At 47.4% G+C, this 10,895-nt stretch overlaps 1 protein-coding gene across 1 annotated transcript in view; it reads right to left on the bottom strand.

Moving 5' to 3' along the window:
* The window catches only part of Ncald (neurocalcin delta), a 284,369-nt gene extending 275,248 nt beyond the window's left edge, over positions 1 to 9,121 (bottom strand). The window contains exon 1 of the mRNA XM_050163132.1: positions 9,101 to 9,121. The gene's annotated coding sequence lies outside the window, so the exon portion shown is untranslated. The remainder of the gene's footprint in view (positions 1 to 9,100) is intronic.
* Positions 9,122 to 10,895: the final 1,774 nt, after the last annotated feature.

Here is a 10,895-nt window from a genome sequence, read left to right on the forward strand (position 1 = left end):
GCCCTGGCTAGTCTTGAACTCAAGAAAGTACATGGGAGGTAAATGTTTTCTCAGCCAAGCAACTTTGAAAAGGTCAGAAGATTTTCTTCATTCCTTGTATAAAATCTCATGGTGACATGAGTTCTTATCACACCCATTGGATCTGTGAGCTCAAACCCTTAGAATTTTCTTTATATTTCTCTCTCTCTCTCTCTCCCTCTCTCTGTGTGTGTGTGTGTGTGTGTGTGTCTGTGTGTGTGTGTACATGTGCTTGAATGTGTGTTTGTGCACAAGGATAAAGAGACTAGAACAGGACATCAAGTGTCTACCTCATTGTCCTGAAACAGTCTCTCAGTGAATAGAAACCACCCTTTGGTTAGGCTAACAGGCCAGCCAGCTTTCAGAGTCCACCTGTCTCCCCCTACCTCCCCCAGTTCTCTGGTGACAGTAGCACACCATGCTGGGGATTCAAACTCATACTGACACAGCAAGTGTTCTTACCCATGGAGCCCCTCCCTCTCTCCTCCCTGCTCCTCATCTCAGTCCTCCCACACCCTTCCTGCTCCTCATCTTGGTCCTCCCTCGCCTCCCTGCTCACCTTGGTCCTCCCACGCCCTCCCTGCTCCTCACCTTGGTCCTCCCAGACCCTCCCTGCTCCTCACCTTGGTCCTCCCAGACCCTCCCTGCTCCTCACCTTGGTCCTCCCATAACCTCCTTGGAATCCCTTCTGGCTGGCAGCCTGTCTGTTAGAACACCCCCACACACATTCTGTATTTTCTGTTTTCTCACCTCTGGGTCTTTCAGGTCTACACTTTTCTGGGAATTTTTTGGTTTTGGTTTTGTTTTGTTTGAGACAAGATCTCAAAACCCTTTGTTTTCATTCATTATTTATATCCAATAATGATTTCTATTATCCCACTAAATTGCTAGCACAATATTTTGGTCTAAAGAATGAGGCAGCCTCTCTTAATTCTCTAGAATTATCCTGAAGTCATTTTGTTAACGTTGTCTTCAATTGTTTGTATTCTTTTTCCTCCTAATTGCTCTTTTTCCCTCCGCATTCTCATCTCTAGTCTCCAAGTAAAAGCTTCCTCAACTCTGCAATATTTGGCTAGCTGTTCCCTCTCCAGAGACCCATCAGAAAGACGATGGCAGGCAGAAACCTGTCTTGTAGGGGGAGAGTCCTGTCAGAGTCTCCTGCTTTGCTGCCCATTTCCCAACAAAGATAACCTCCACTCTTACCTTGTCTTACCCGCTCATTGCTGGCCATTGCTAACAGCCAATGCGGCACGTGTCCTCACTGTATCTTCCCTAGTTACAAGCTCCGTACCCCCATAAAGCCCACCATCACAGCCTGGCATGTCGCTGTCTCTAGCCCTGCTCAGAGGCAGCCATTTTGCCTCCCACCCCCATAAATCTCTTGCATGAGGTTTGTTGCGTGGTAAGAATTTTGTGGAATCTTTTGGCCCCCAATCACAGAAGTAGCCTTGTACCAAAAAATCCTTCAATCCAGTGCCATCAGTAGCTGAAGCTAACGGGAGTTTGGGGGCACAAACCAATGGACTTATCGACTGTAGGGCTTCAGCAACAAAGCCAACACCCAAGTCAGTTGGCGCTCACCTCTATCCCGTCCACACCTCCGGTTTTTTATTCTTTCTTGCACGCCACCATTTCACTGCCTGTCTCCTCATACAGTTGGGGGTTTTGACATTTGGGTAATGTTCAATACAGAGAAGAATCAGCAATGCGCACTGTTTGGGGAGGTATGTTCAATGCCACATGACTCAATTCCTTAATTTTCATATTCTGCTAAGTGAAGAAAGCAACAGTTCTCAAAGAGACAAGGGAAGCATTGGCTAAGCATTTCTCCTTGGAACGTGCAACGTGATACAAAAGTCTTTTGTGCACATTTTATTAAAATCCCAGAGAAATAGAGTTTCAAATATCACACCAAGACCAAACCAGGACCAAATCTCACCCCAACCCAGACCTGGTAAAACCTGGTGAAGTCATTTTGAGATTGACCAAACCAAAAGCTTTTGAGTAGAATCTGTTCCACTACAATGGTCACCTCAGAAGAGCGGATCCATCCAAAGTCAGCATCGCAGCGTATACCTGCAGCCCCAGCAGCACGAGGCAGAGACAGGCTGATCTCTGATGCTCGCTGGCCAGCGAGGCTACACAACCAATGCACTCCAGAGTTTTGCTTCATGCTTTTAGCCTACTTCTTCTCCCATCCCTCCAAGCCTGAAAAGTCCTGCTTGTATATAGTTACCATTCCAAAAATACATATTATATCAAAATCTGTAAGTGTGGTTTTAAAAGGCTCCAGATTCCAAACATACAAAGTCAGCTTCAACTCTGTAACAACACATGACTAATAGTCAAAAGTCTATCTACAAATAATCTGAATTTGCTACAGCATACTACGTATGTATGGGCTCACCTTGGAGTACCATGTGGCTTGCAGCCATATTGGCTGGTGACCTCATCAGGATGGAAACGTGCCATGGGCCTGGTTAAGGTGATCACGTGGTTTCCTTCCACCTATCATTGTATCCCTGTGTTTAGACCAGGGAGGCAGCACCAGGCTTCCAAGATGGTTTGTTCTAAAATTGGCTCATATAAAAACTGTGATATTTTTGCTATCTTCATTAAGCTTTAGCTATTTGGAGAAACTTAGTCATATAAAAAAAACTGCCATTTTGTAAAAATACATTACAAAAAGATCTTTAATTCAAGAATCATAATTTTTTAAGGCTCAAACTTAGCAGGAATAAAATTTTAAAATTCCAATTTTTTTAAAGGGTACAAACTTTCATGAACTGTTAGTGATAATTAAGATACAAATTGATGATCAATCAGTACACCCTGAAATGTATGAAGTCACTAGCAAACACATGCTCTTGCTAAGACAGAACTAGGCAGAGGGTAAAACGATTGATTGAATCGCGTCTCCAGCCTGCTTTGTTATTCGACTTAGCCCACATTGTGAGCAACTTAAAGACTGGGGCTCAAACTCTAGCTTTCTAGCACCACTCACTCTGCGGGAAACAGAGGTAGAACCAGTCCGTTCCACTCAGAGACCTTGTGGGACAGATCAACACTATGGGGATCTTCGCTTTTTCTGATGCCAGACCCTTGCCTTTCGGTGAGGAACCTTCTCTACCACTCCACAGTCCCTTGTTGTTTCATTTTGCTCTTCAACGGTGCATGGCCTGTGTGTGTGTGTGTGTGTGTGTGTGTGTGTGTGTGTGATGGGGGGAAGAGACAGACAGCACAACACACCCATACACACCTACACAAGCACAGACACACACACACACACAGAGGTATATGTTTACATATGTATGAAGATGCAAGTGCCCACATGACAGAAGAGGACTTTGAGTGTCTTGTTCTGATACTCTTGACCTCATTCCCTCAACACAGGGTCTATCACTGACTCCAGAGTCAGGCTGGCAGCCAGCAGACCCCAGCTATTCTCCTGTCTCTGCCCCCGCCGACACCGGCGTTACTAGTGGCACAGCCACCCGGATTTTTACTCCAGTCCTGGGATCCAGACTGGGCCCTCAGGCTGGTGCAGCAAGTGTCCTTCCCCATTAATCCACCTCCCTCAACCCTTGTTCCCCGATGGCCATGTGGCCGGGGCTGGCCAACCGCTACCTTCTATTACAATGTTGTCTCCAGAAGCAGAGGTGAGTCATCCGGGACCCCCTGGTTTCATACAAATCATCATTCCTGCTATGGACTGTACACACATGTACACTGATGGGCGTTGGCTGTGAGGAGACTGCACACATGACGCTGCTGTGACCCTTGGGGCCTCTGTGAGAGCAAACAGGCTGAGGTTTCGGTCAACAGAGATGGAAGACAGACAGCAGACGGTGGGAGAAAGGTGGATTCCTCCATCCAGGAGGATCTGAATTCCACCCCTGAAACTTAGTAGCGGAGTCCTCTGCTGAAATGCATGCTAAATCCGTAATCCAAGGCACCCAGCGCTGTCATAGGAAAGTGAATCACTTCTAACAGCCACAAACACTGCCAGTCCTGGGAGCAGGGGCCGGACAGAGGAAAGGGACTCTTCAAACTACAACACATTGGGGTGAGACAAGAAAGTTTAGATCTTGACTTCAGGTGTCTTTCCTACATATCTTAAAGCTTAAATGTATGCGTATTTGTTTGTTTGTTTGGGGGGTAGATAGGATGTGCCCACATGCCCTCTAGTGTGGAGGGCAGAGGACAACTTTGGAGACATGGTTTTTAGGTCCCAAGGTTATCAGGTTTGACAGCAAGTGAGTTTACCCTCAGAGCCAACTCAGCCCTCTCCGAGGGAGGGAGGGAGGGAGGGAGATCAAGTAGTCATCATAGTCATCAGGTAGCGTGTTCATGTTAAGATATAGGCTTGACCCTTAACACATGATTTAATGTTTAAGCCAAGGTGGTTAAACCACACACACACACACACACACACACACACACACACGGCAGGGAGTGGGGAGTAGCCTATTTTCTTAAAGCTGCAGCCTATTGAAGGGCTTGCTCCGTTACTTTAGAAGACCAGGCAATAAAAACACTTTTAAGGAAATGTAATCACAAGGCTCCGGATGAAACATTAAAACGAAGCCAGGCTTTAAAGCAACTTTGAAGCCTTGAGAGCAGTTGTGAAGGCCCAGCCACACTGAAGCGTGCAGGAGGATCTGCGACCAGCATGTCAAACCGTTAACAAATCCACTTCTCCATTTCTGTAAGTGTTTCAAGACAGTGTGTTCTCTCAGGAAGTTAAATGCTCTCTGCACCTTACTGGCTGTGTTCTTAAACATCCACGCCTGGCGTTTGTACGTAACCTATAACCCTAACACTCAGAAGGCTAAGGCAGCCTGGGCTACAAAGTAAGATTCTATGACAAAAGTAAATGCATACATCAATAAAATTTGAAAGTTACACCTGAAACTACAGTAGTCTAAAATGCTAGACTAATAGTAGCAATGTAAATCCCAACCCACAACATATCAAAGTCTCTAAAATTCTAAGTTGATATCAACATTTTGTCCATATAATGATGAAATTGAATTACGATATGCCCCTAACAGATAATGATTTAGAATGTTACTTTCCCTATTAAAACCAAGTCAGAAACAGCCATTTCTCCAAAGAGCTAAACCCCTGCCCACTGAACACACAGTGAAAAGAACCACCAAGTCTTTCCTACCCTAAGACAGCCTGAAAACTCAAAATCTAAATGCCTCATATATAATTTCAGTGTTTCCCAGCATCTAAAACAAAAAGGTCTCAACGGAGTACACAGTGCACTGAAGAAAGGCAAACTAGCTTCGTTCTGATCAAGAAAACCATACACATTTCCTTCTCAAACAGGAACTTCTCAGAACCAAATCCGGGGCCGAATAACTTACACGGTGGTGTTCACGAACATGGTTATTACTGTGATATCAAACCCTGAAAACATCTGGCAGTCACTACTTTTTATAACGCTTAAGCACCTCCATCACTTTTGTGGATGTCTGAAAGAATGCTTCTCAGTCCCCATTCGGAAGTTTGTTCACGAGGCTGAAGCTCATCCTCCAGTGCTCAGTGTGGGAGAAGGCAAGGCTAGAGGTCAGAGGGCCCAGCTGAGGGGCTCTTGAGAAGATTGCCAAAACTGTAAACATGAGCTGGACATGGTGACACACACCTGTGAGGCCAGCACTCAGGAAACAAGAGGCAGGAGGATGATGGCTTTGCTGCAAGTTCAGCCGAGTCTACGCAGTAAGTTCCAGAGACCCTAGCTCCAAAACCAATTGTCTTTCAGGGACTCGGCTCCCTGTGCAGAATGGTCATGGGCATATTACTCAAAACAGACAACCAGCGACAGATGGAAACACAACCCACTCAGACCAACACCAGGTCCAATATGGATGAACTTGGAGGCCATGCTAATAAAAGAAATAAGCCCATTACAAAGGGACAAATGCCGTATGGTTCCGTGCGAGATGCAGGAACTGTCCATCGCAGGAGCAGGAAGTATGGGCAGCAGGTGCTGGGCAGAGTGCGTAGTTGTTTAATAGTATGGAATGCACCCGTGCCCTCTCTGCTAGCCAATTGCTGCCATGCGGGAACTGGGCCCGGTATTACAGGCACGAACTTCAAGAGAAGCCTGGAAGCCACATTTTTAATGAGGCATCCTTTTTGTCCCTTTAAGTTGGTGATATGTTTTTAAGGTACTTCAGGTCAAACAAAATGGCTGCACAGGCCTCTGATGTAGACGGTAGGTTGGCAGCTACTACTGGTCCCGGGGAGAGACCTGAGCCCTGACACATCAGCTGATGCTGCGAAGCATTTCCTGTCTGTGCAGAGCATTTCCTGTCGGCGCTGTGATTCTCCTTTGAGGAGGCACAGGCATGTGTTCCGGCCACAGCCTTATTCTAGACTATGAACTGTGGAAAGGGGGACTGAGTGTTGTTTCACTTTTGTTTATTGTTTATATTTTATAGTTATATTTTATATTTTATTTATATTGAATTCTTTTTAACTTTACATTGATGTTTCAGGGGCACCACTGTGTATCTACGGGGGGTCAGACAGCAACTGGGAATCTGTTTTTTCCTGTTACCATGTGGGCCCCATCAGACTCAGCAGCAGGTGCCTTCGTACTGAACCATCCTGCCTGTCTCCTTGACAACACTGAGCCATCACACTGAACCATCCTGCCTGTCTCCTTGACAACACTGAGCCATCACACTGAACCATCCTGCCTGTCTCCTTGACAACACTGAGCCATCACACTGAACCATCCTGCCTGTCTCCTTGACAACCCTGTGCCTTTGCACTGAGCCATCCTGCCGGTCTTCTTGACAACCCTGCATGCAGCACATAAGAGGCCGTTCATTCACTGACTCATGTAACAGAGCCTTAGTAAGTCTCGGACACAAAAAGATTGTCCCCCACTGTAGAAGGTAAGTAACAAAATGCAGGTGGCATTTAGCTAAGGTGACAGAGGGCATCTGAGAGCTTTATGCCCCAACTCTTACAGCTGAGGGAGCCTGAGTCTGCAGGAAAATAAGAGTCACTTTTTATTTCCTATCTTATGAAAGAGAAGTTGGAAGAAAATAACTTCTAAGCAATAAAACACCTCAGAAGAAACTCATCAAATGTAACAAAAACACATTAGATAACTGAAAACTTAAATGCTCTTCAAAATAACCAGGTTTTTATGTTTACCCTGAATTGTATAGACGAAGCAAATACCTGAGAATAACCACACAAATTGAATTATTGTCAGTTCTATACGACAAGTTGATATGTGCTCAGGATTGCCATGGCATAGAGGATTCGAACCAGGACCACAACTTGAGTAATTCCAGCCTTTCCCCTCCCTCCCTCCATTCCTCCTCCCGCCTACCCACGTTTTTCTAATAAGCTATCTGAATTGACTTTATTTTCAGTTCTAAAAGCAAGCAACACTTCATTCCACAAAAAAGTTCCCTCAACTCACATTTCAAATGGGGCAGTAAGGCAAACAGGCGGGAAGGAACTCAAGCCCAGAGCCAGCGGAACCTCCCTGTGGCTCCCAGCTGGCTTTGTGGAGGAAGCATTTGCGCTGTGACTGCACTCGGACGTGGGACCTAGTGGACCTAAAGAGACCAGAGCTGGCAGCGATGCCAGAGGCCCACCTGCTGTCTACACCTTCAGGTTCCATCCTCACTGCTCGGAAAAGTCTCCTGGGGCTCAGCTAAGAGCTCTGCCCAAAGCGTATGATTAACAAAAAGGCTGGGAACCCAAGTCCACTTCCAGGACGACCCCTGCTGATGCGGACCCCCAGGATGTCACACATACACCATGCGCATGTGCACGCATGCGCTGCAGAGCGCTGCACCGAGCCATGGCAGCATACACCCTTTCCCAATGGGCTGAGAACACCTCATGACACCTTGCACCGGACAGGCTTTGCCCAGTCCCACCAGATGCTTGAGATTCAGCTTTTAGGTTTAGGAAAGTTCAGGAGCAAAATCTCGCAGTGTGGGCCAGCTTTCAGTTCCCTGCTACATCTAGCAATGCCCACACTTTGGAGGGGTCACCGCGGGTCCAAGGCCTGGTCTTTAGTTTTGCAGCCGAGGAATTTCACTTTATCTGATTGCTCAGGGATGATGATGCTCTGGGGGAAAGGCTCGCGCCAACCAAATGCTGGAGACTCTGATTGATAAAGCAGAAGGCCAGTCTGCGCAAGCACAAGGAGAAGCCCGTTAGGTGGGTCAGGATGTGCACTTTGGCTCTGAAGCCTTTCGGAAGCCAGACCAGGAAGAGAACTCTCTGTAAAAATGCATCCTGTGCAGCCCTGTAGCTCTGCCACAGACGCTCACCTACCCTCAGAAAGCCTCGGGTTCAAACTCCAGTGCAAAAGGGGGGGGAGGGTGTCAGGGGAGACAAGGAGGAAGATTTCGCCCCCTTCTTAGGCTCACCACAAATCCTAAATATACAACTGCTACCTCCCTCTCCCCAAATTCTCTGCCTGTGGAAAATGTGAAGAGCTAACACCTGTAGAGGGCGAGACCTGCTAACACAGAGGGCGGGACCTGCTCACTAACACCTGCAGAGGGCAGGACCTGCTCACTAACACCTGCAGAGGGCGGGACCTGTTCACTAATACCTATAGAGGGCGGGACTTGTTCACTAACACCTGCAGAGGGCAGGACCTGCTCACTAACACCTGCAGAGGGCAGGACTTGCTCTGTTCCTTTCCATTTAATGTCTCCAACTCTGTGGGACAGGTCTCGATGACAGGGCCTTTTAAGAAATGCAAGTCCAAAGGTTAAATAACTCATCCATAGCTAGCAGGCCACCTCCAGGATGCTGGTCCAGGCAGTGAGACCACAGCATCACACCCTTTACCATCAGTGACTCCACTGAGAAGGCTTTAATGTGCCCCTGTTGTGTGATGTTTTACTCTTTTGGCTTTTTGAGGGGCCCACCACTCAGCTCCCAGATAAATCACACATGGGGGCTTGTTATTTCTTATAAATACCCGGCCTTAGCTTGGCTTGTTTCTAGCCAGCTTTTCTGAACCTAAATTAACCCGACTACCTTTTGTCTCTAGTCTTTTATCTTTATTTCTGTACTTTCTTACCTTCTTTCTCCGTCGCTGGCTGTGTAGCTGAGCGGCTGGCTCCTGACGTCCTCTTCTCTTGCTCCTCCCCTTCCTCGTTTCTCCTATTTATACTCTCTGCCTTCCAGCCCCGCCTAACATTGCTCCTGCCTTGCTATTGGCCGTTCATCTCTTCATTAAGACGATCAGGTGTTTTAGACAGGCACAGTAACAGCTCCACAGAGTTAAGCAAATGCAGCGTAAACAAAAGTCACACACCTGACAATAATGTTCCCCAACAAGCCCCCGGTCGAAGGTGTCCCCACGGCTTTCACGAGTCCTCTTTGCTTCTCTAGATTTTGCCACACCTGTCACTGCTATCCCAGCCATGTAATAATAAATTATACTATAAAACAAATCACGCCGCTGGAAGATTCTAGTCTCCAAAGCTTCCATTTATAATGACTTTATGTAAAACGTCTTCTCAAGACACATCCGTCAAGGGCAGAGACACAGATAAACCCTATCTCTCTTACTATATTGCCCAATCCACCTTTGAAAAGCGCCTAGAACAGGGTTTGGGGCTCAACGGAGACCCAGCTGGCCCTCTGCCACACCCTGTCCTTCCCTAATTCAGCACTGCAGTTGTTGGGGGAGCAGAACCGCAGGAATAAACTTGGTCTTTGAGCCCCGGGTGCCCCGTCTGTTCTCTGGAGATCCCCTTCACCTTCATGCAGGCACAGACACCTATTTAGCTGTTGTGGAGGAAGTGAGCCAGTGTAAAGGTAGGATATTTCTGTTTTCCTGCCACACTGGGATACAATCACAAGTGCAGCTCATCAGAGCCCAAGCAAATGGCACACCTGCTCTTAGTGTTCAGCCTCCAGAACCATATGCAAAGGAACCTCTCCTTTATGACGGCCAGCGTCAGGCTGGTGGGCACACAGCCACACAAAATGACTGAGGAACAGACAAGCATCTGTAGACAAGACAAGGTCCCTCCCTTGGGTCTGTGAAAAGCATTTGGGGGGGATAGTCCACTCTTGAGCAATTTCTAAATGTCTACAGCTCCCCAGGTGGAAGGCGGCCATTTTCCCCCGTGACTTGCACCAGGCGTGAGCACGAGGGCGGAGTGGAGCAGCAGCACAGAGATGCCCTCTTCAGACAGAGTGAGGTGGAGAAGGAGGGGCTGCCCACCGTCCACCATGCTGCCAGTCTGTGGGAGATGGCACAGATACTCAGCTTCCAGAGGCAGCAGCATTGGACGGCCCCTCGGGAGGAGAACACCTAGCGGCCAGGGCACTCAGCGAAGGCTCTATGAGTGCCTATGGAGCCACCAGTGGCGGGATTTGTGTGTGTTCCTAGCTGCATGGCCTCCAAGCCTGACTCTGTGAACTCCTTCAGGCTTTTCTGTGCTCCTTTCTGCCTACGGGAGCTGTTGCTTGCATTTTGGAAACCCCCAAACAGCGAGCAACGGAATAACAGCTGCTTCAGGAAAGCAAAGGAGGAAAAGCAGTTTGGCATAGGAGAGCAGTTTTCCATCCCACCAACTCACATTTTTAAAGAAGTAAAAGAGGGGCTGAAGAGATGGGTGAGTGGTTAAGGATGCTGTTACAGAGGACCAGAGTTCGGTTCCCAGCACCCACGTCTAGCTGTTCTCAGTTGCCCATAACTCGAGCCCCAGGATCCTATACCCTCTCCAGCCTCAGAGGAAACCTTCACAAAATGTATTTACTCTCACAAAGATGATGTGCACATATACACATGAAAATAAAATAAATCTTTAAATTTAAGTTAAAATAAGTGAAAACCACTGGAAGCTTGGCAGAGAAAATCA

The sequence above is a fragment of the Alexandromys fortis genome, unplaced genomic scaffold, assembly GCF_014885135.2.
Source record: "Alexandromys fortis isolate MF-2015 unplaced genomic scaffold, M_Fortis_MF-2015_v1.1 scaffold_17, whole genome shotgun sequence".
Lineage (NCBI taxonomy): Eukaryota > Metazoa > Chordata > Mammalia > Rodentia > Cricetidae > Alexandromys > Alexandromys fortis.